Genomic DNA, 7,677 nt, shown 5'->3' with positions numbered 1-7,677 from the left:
GATAATGATTGATTGATAAAAATGGTCAAAGACTCCAGCCACCCAAGTCATAGACTGTTGTCTCCTGAACACATAATCAAATGGGCTATATACCCCCCTTCTACGCTGCTGCTACTCTCTGTTATTATCTATGCATAGTCACTTTAAATAACTCTACCTACATGTACATATCACCTCAATACCGGTGCCCCCCACAGATGACTCTGTACCGGTACCCCTGTATATAGCCTCCACATTGACTCTGTACCGGTACTCCCTGTATATAGCTCCACATTGACTCTGTACCGGTACCTGTATATAGTCTCCACATTGACTCTGTACCGGTACTCCTGTATATAGCCTCCACATTGACTCTGTACCGGTACCCCCTGTATATAGCCTCCACATTGACTCTGTGCCGTAATACCCTGTATATAGCGCCACATTGACTCTGTACCGGTGCCCCCCTGTATATAGCCTCCATTGACTCTGTGCCGGTGCCCCTGTATAGCCTCCACATTGACTCTGTGCCAGTGCACCCCTGTATATAGCCTCCACATTGACTCTGTGCAGTACCCCCTGTATATAGTCTCCCACATTGACTCTGTGCCGGTATTCCCTGTATATAGCCTCCACATTGACTCTGTACCGTAATACCCTGTATATAGTCTCCACATTGACTCTGTACTGGTTTCCCCTGTATATAGCCTCCACATTGACTCTGTCCGTAATTACCCTGTATATAGCCTCCACATTGACTCTGTGCAGTTCCCCCTGTTGGTAGCCTCCACACTTGACTCTGTAATTCTACCCCCTGTTTATAGCCTCCACTTGACTCTGTGCTGTTGTACACCCCTTATGGTTACACACCTTGCTCTGTAAGGTCTACTACCCTGTTGTATTTTTCACTGTACCCCCTGTATATAGCATCCACTTGAGGTCTGTGCTGTTGTATTCCCTGTATATAGCTCCACCTTGTATTCTGCATTTTCACTGTAACTACCACCTGTTCTATTCAGCATTTCACTGTGCCGTCTACTACACCTGTTGTATTCAGCATTTCACTTGAGGTCTATGCAATTGTTGTATTCAGCATTTCACTGTGCCTACACCTGTTGTATTCAGCATTTCACTGTGTGGTCTACTACCCTGTTGTATTCAGCATTTCACTGTACTGGTCTACTACACCTGTTGTATTCAGCATTTCACTGTGGGTCTACTACACCTGTTGTATTCAGCATTTCACTGTAAGGTCTACTACACCTGTTGTATTCAGCATTTTCACTGTGAGGTCTACTACACCTGTTGTATTCAGCATTTCACTGTAGGTCTACTACACCTGTTGTATTCAGCATTTCACTGTAAGGTCTACTACACCTGTTGTATTCAGCATTTCACTGTGAGGTCTACTGTGAGGTTTACCCTGTTGTATTCAGCATTTCACTGTGAGGTCTACTACACCTGTTGTATTCAGCATTTCACTGTAAGGTCTACTACACCTGTTGTATTCAGCATTTCACTGTGAGGTCTACTACACCTGTTGTATTCAGCATTTCACTGTGAGGTCTACTACACCTGTTGTATTCAGCATTTCACTGTGAGGGTCTACTACACCTGTTGTATTCAGCATTTCACTGTAAGGTCTACTACACCTGTTGTATTCAGCATTTTCACTGTTGTATTCAGGTCTACTACACCTGTTGTATTCAGCATTTCACTGTAAGGTCTACTACACCTGTTGTATTCAGTATTTCACTGTAGGTCTACTACACCTGTTGTATTCAGCATTTCACTGTAAGTCTACTACACCTGTTGTATTCAGCATTTCACTGTAAGGTCTACTACACCTGTTGTATTCAGCATTTCACTGTAAGGTCTACTACACCTGTTGTATTCAGCATTTCACTGTAAGGTCTACTACACCTGTTGTATTCAGCATTTCACTGTGAGGTCTACTACACCTGTTGTATTCAGCATTTCACTGTGAGGTCTACTACACCTGTTGTATTCAGCATTTCACTGTGAGGTCTACTACACCTGTTGTATTCAGCATTTCACTGTGAGGTCTACTACACCTGTTGTATTCAGCATTTCACTGTGAGGTCTACTACACCTGTTGTATTCAGCATTTCACTGTGAGGTCTACTACACCTGTTGTATTCAGCATTTCACTGTGAGGTCTACTACACCTGTTGTATTCAGCATTTCACTGTAAGGTCTACTACACCTGTTGTATTCAGCATTTCACTGTAAGGTCTACTACACCTGTTGTATTCAGCATTTCACTGTGAGTCTACTACACCTGTTGTATTCAGCATTTCACTGTGAGGTCTACTACACCTGTTGTATTCAGCATTTCACTGTAGGTCTACTACACCTGTTGTATTCAGCATTTCACTGTGAGGTCTACTACACCTGTTGTATTCAGCATTTCACTGTAAGGGTCTACTACACCTGTTGTATTCAGCATTTCACTGTAAGTCTACTACACCTGTTGTATTCAGCATTTCACTGTAAGGTCTACTACACCTGTTGTATTCAGCATTTCACTGTAAGGTCTACTACACCTGTTGTATTCAGCATTTCACTGTAAGGTCTACTACACCTGTTGTATTCAGCATTTCACTGTAGGTCTACTACACCTGTTGTATTCAGCATTTCACTGTAAGGTCTACTACACCTGTTGTATTCAGCATTTCACTGTGAGGTCTACTACACCTGTTGTATTCAGCATTTCACTGTTCTACTACACCTGTTGTATTCAGCATTTCACTGTAAGGTCTACTACACCTGTTGTATTCAGCATTTCACTGTAAGGTCTACTACACCTGTTGTATTCAGCATTTCACTGTAAGGTCTACTACACCTGTTGTATTCAGCATTTCACTGTGAGGTCTACTACACCTGTTGTATTCAGCATTTCACTGTAAGGTCTACTACACCTGTTGTATTCAGCATTTCACTGTAAGGTCTACTACACCTGTTGTATTCAGCATTTCACTGTAAGGTCTACTACACCTGTTGTATTCAGCATTTCACTGTAAGGTCTACTACACCTGTTGTATTCAGCATTTCACTGTAAGGTCTACTACACCTGTTGTATTCAGCATTTCACTGTAGGTCTACTACACCTGTTGTATTCAGCATTTCACTGTAGGTCTACTACACCTGTTGTATTCAGCATTTCACTGTAGGTCTACTACACCTGTTGTATTCAGCATTTCACTGTAAGGTCTACTACACCTGTTGTATTCAGCATTTCACTGTAGGGTCTACTACACCTGTTGTATTCAGCATTTCACTGTAAGGTCTACTACACCTGTTGTATTCAGCATTTCACTGTGAGGTCTACTACACCTGTTGTATTCAGCATTTCACTGTAGGTCTACTACACCTGTTGTATTCAGCATTTCACTGTAAGGTCTACTACACCTGTTGTATTCAGCATTTCACTGTGAGGTCTACTACACCTGTTGTATTCAGCATTTCACTGTAAGGTCTACTACACCTGTTGTATTCAGCATTTCACTGTAAGGTCTACAACACCTGTTGTATTCAGCATTTCACTGTACTACACACTGTTGTATTCAGCATTTCACTGTAAGGTCTACTACACCTGTTGTATTCCAGCATTTCACTGTGAGGTCTACTACACCTGTTGTATTCAGCATTTCACTGTAAGGTCTACTACACCTGTTGTATTCAGCATTTCACTGTAAGGTCTACTACACCTGTTGTATTCAGCATTTCACTGTGAGGTCTACTACACCTGTTGTATTCAGCATTTCACTGTAAGGTCTACTACACCTGTTGTATTCAGCATTTCACTGTGAGGTCTACTACACCTGTTGTATTCAGCATTTCACTGTGAGGTCTACTACACCTGTTGTATTCAGCATTTCACTGTAGGTCTACTACACCTGTTGTATTCAGCATTTCACTGTAAGGTCTACTACACCTGTTGTATTCAGCATTTCACTGTGAATTTCACTGGTCTACTACACCTGTTGTATTCAGCATTTCACTGTGAGGTCTACTACACCTGTTGTATTCAGCATTTCACTGTGAGGTCTACTACATATTCAGCATTTCACTGTGAGGTCTACTACACCTGTTGTATTCAGCATTTCACTGTAGAGGTCTACTACACCTGTTGTCTGGCGCAATTGACTAATAACATCTGATTTGATTTAACAAGACGAGTCCCTACGTCTTAAAGCAGAGTGAAACGGTGTTGAAATAGTTGCAGGCAGGCGATTGGCTATTGCTTCAAATCCTATTATAACAATTGGATGACTCTGGGAGGTTCAGTAAGCTTGGATGTTTTCCACCACCCTGCATCCACCTGCTGACTTGCTTCTGAAGCTAAGCAGGGTTGATCCCTGGATGGGAGACCAGATGATGCTGGAGGTGATGTCCGCGGTCCAGTAGGAGACACCCTTTCCTCTGGTCTGAATAAAAACCCCATCCCAATTCCCCAGGTGCAGTGAATGGGGACATTGCCCTGTGTAGGGTACTGTATTTCAAATGGGATGTTAAACGGGTGTCTGACTCTCTGTGGTCACTAAAGATGTCTTGGCACTTATTGTAAGAATAGGGGTGTAAACCCAGTTCTCCTGGATAAATTCCCAATCTGGCCCCTCATACACCTAATCATCCCCAACATGCAAAAGTATTCACCCCCTTTGCATTTTTTCCTATTTGGTTTGCCTTACAACTTGGGTGTTGAATCATTTGATCAACACAACACAATATTTATAAGATACAAATGTTTTTAATTGGAAACAAACAAGAAATAAGACAAAAAAACAAAAAACTTGAACGTGCAGAACTATTCCCCCCCAAAGTCAATACTTTGTAGAGCCACCTTTGCAGCAATTAATGCTGAAAGTCTCTTGGTGGTATTTCACTATAAGCCTGGCACATCTGGCCACGGGGGTTTTGCCCATTCTTCAAGGCAAAACTGCTCCAGCACCTTTGAGTTGGATGGGTTCCGCTTGTGTACAGCAATCCTTAAGTCATACCACAGATTCTCAATTGGATTCCCAGACATTTTAATGTTTCCCCTTAAACAACACAAGTGTTGATTTAGCAGTATGCTTAGGGTCATTGTCCTGCTGGAAGGTGAACCTCCGTCCCAGTCTCAAATCTCTGGAAGACTGAACCAGGTTTCCCTCAAGAGTTCCATGTATTTAGCGCCATCCATCATTCCTTCAATTCTGACCAGTTTCCCAGTCCCTGCTGATGAAAAACATCCCCATAGCATGATGCTGCCTCCACCATGCTTCACTGTGGGGATGGTGTTCTCGAATGTGCCAGACATAGTGTTTTCCTTGATGGCCAAAAGCTACATTTTAGTCTCATCTGACCAGAATACCTTCTTCAGACGTTTGGGAAGTCTCCCACATGCCTTTTGGGAACACCAAAAAGTGTTTGCTTATTTTTCTTCAAGCAATGGCTTTCTGGCCACTCTTCCGTAAAGCCCAGCTCTGTGTAGTGTACGGCTTCAAATGGTCCTATGGACAGATACTCCAGTCGCCGCTGTGGAGCTTTGCAGCTCCTTCAGGGTTATCTTTTTGGTCTCTTTGTTGCCTCTCTGATTAATGCCCTCCTTGTCTGGTCTGTGAGTTTTGGTGGTCGGTCCTCTCTTGGTAGGTTTGTTGTGATGCCATATTCTTTCCATTTTTAATAATGGAGTTAATGGTGCTCCGTGGGATGTTCAAAGTTTTAATTTTTTGAAGGCCCACAAACCTGACTCAGTTACACTAGCTCTGTCAGGAGGAATGGGCCAAAAATTCACCCAATTTATTGTGGGAAGCTTGTGGAAGGCTACCCAAACATTTGACCCAAGATAAACAATTTAAAGGCAATGCAACAAACACGAATTGAGTGTATGTAAACTTCTTACCAACTGTGAAATAAAAGCTGAAATAAATAATTATCTCCACTATTATTCTGACATTTCACATTCTTAAAATAAAGTGGTGATCCTAACTGACCTAACAAAGGGAATTTTTACTAGGATTAAATGTCAGGAATTGTGAAAAACTGATTTTAAATGTATTTGGCTAAGGTGTATGTAAACTCCTGACTTGGTACTGACCCTGTGTATAGTCACCTTACCCCTATACATATCTACCTCCATCACTCCAGTATCCCAGAACATTGTTAATATGGTACTGACCCTGTATATAGTAGTAACCTTACCTCTATACACATCTACCATATCTCGCTCATCACTCCAGTATCCTGTACATTTAAACTATGCCACTTTGTTTACATACCTACATTATAAATACTATATGTATATACTGTACTCGATACCATCTACTGCATCTTGCCTATGCCAGTTCTGTACCATCACTCATTCATATATCTTTATGTACATATTCTTTTATCCCTTTACACTTGTGTGTATAAGGTAGTAGTTTTGGAATTGTTAGGTTCGTTACTGGTTGGTTATTCACTGCGCGCGGAACTAGAAGCACAAGGGAGGAACCGCCCCTGCGATGCAGAGGAGGAGCCGTGACAGTACTGACCCCTGTGTGTCAGTCACCTTCCCCCTATGCGTATCTACCTCCATCCTCCAGTATCCTCATCTCCTTGCCCTATACATATCTACATACATCATCAGTATCCTGTCACCTTCCCCTATACATATCTGCCTCCATCACTCCAGTATCCCTGTCTCCTTCCCCCTATACATATCTGCCTCCACATCACCCTGTCTCCTTCCCTGTATCTACCTCCATCATCCAGTAACCTTCCCTATACATATCTACCTCCATCACTCCAGTAACCCTCTATACATATCTACCTCCATCATACCTGTACATATCTGCCTCCATCCTCCAGTGACCTGGCTATCTGCCTCCATCACTCCAGTATCCCTGTCTCTACTTCCATCCCCAGTATGTGCATATCTGCCTCCATCCTCCAGTATCCCTGTCACCTTACCCCTATACATATCTACCTCCACATCCTCCAGTATCCCTGTCTCCTTACTATACATATCTGCACTCCATCCTCCCAGTATCCCTGTCTCCTTCCCCCTATATCTGCCTCCATCATCAGTGTCCCTGTCTCCATCCCTATGCTATCTGCCTCCATCAACTCTCCTTTCTCATTCCCCTATGCATATCTACACTCCATCACTCCAGTATCCCTGTCTCCTTCCCCTATACATATCTGCCTCCATCATCGGTATCCCTGTCCTTCCCCCTATGCATATCTATCATCCTCCATCACCCATCATCAGTGTCCTGTCTCCTTCCCCCTGCTACATAGCTACCTCATCCTCCATCACTCCTATCCCTGTGGTCTTCAATAGCTCAGTTGAGTGAGCATAGCGCTTGTAACGCCAGGGTAGTGGGTTCGATCCCCGGGACCACCCTTGTAGAATGTATGCACACATGACTGTAAGTCGCTTTGGATAAGCGTCTGCTAAATCAGCATATGTTATGTTATTAATCATCGGTATCCTGTCTCCTTTATATGTCTGCGCTCCCGTCATCTGATGTCCGCAATGTAATACCCTATGCATATCTGCCTCCGTCACTCCGGTGTCCTGATGTCCTTTGGCCTATGTGTGTCTTACTATCCCGTCATCGATCTGTCCTTGGCCTATGTATGCCTGCCTCCATCACTCCAGTATCCTGTCTACTACACCTATACATATCTACCTCCATCCATCCAGTA

At 43.1% G+C, this 7,677-nt stretch overlaps 1 long non-coding RNA gene across 4 annotated transcripts; it reads right to left on the bottom strand.

Annotated features, from left to right (window-relative positions):
- Positions 1-1,840: 1,840 nt before the first annotated feature.
- Positions 1,841-3,871, bottom strand: LOC127926521 (uncharacterized). Of its 4 annotated transcripts, none has more exons than XR_008124343.1 (3): positions 3,673-3,871; positions 3,185-3,298; positions 1,841-2,092 (listed from the first exon to the last, which is right to left on the bottom strand). It is a non-coding gene; the product is annotated as an uncharacterized LOC127926521 (long non-coding RNA). The 4 variants fall into 4 exon arrangements; XR_008124345.1 differs by having other exon boundaries at positions 2,010-2,130; XR_008124344.1 differs by having other exon boundaries at positions 2,037-2,206; positions 3,223-3,298; positions 3,635-3,871.
- Positions 3,872-7,677: the final 3,806 nt, after the last annotated feature.

Source organism: Oncorhynchus keta, unplaced genomic scaffold, assembly GCF_023373465.1.
Source record: "Oncorhynchus keta strain PuntledgeMale-10-30-2019 unplaced genomic scaffold, Oket_V2 Un_contig_7709_pilon_pilon, whole genome shotgun sequence".
Classification (NCBI taxonomy): domain Eukaryota; kingdom Metazoa; phylum Chordata; class Actinopteri; order Salmoniformes; family Salmonidae; genus Oncorhynchus; species Oncorhynchus keta.
This window is presented reverse-complemented; position numbering and strand designations above follow the sequence as displayed.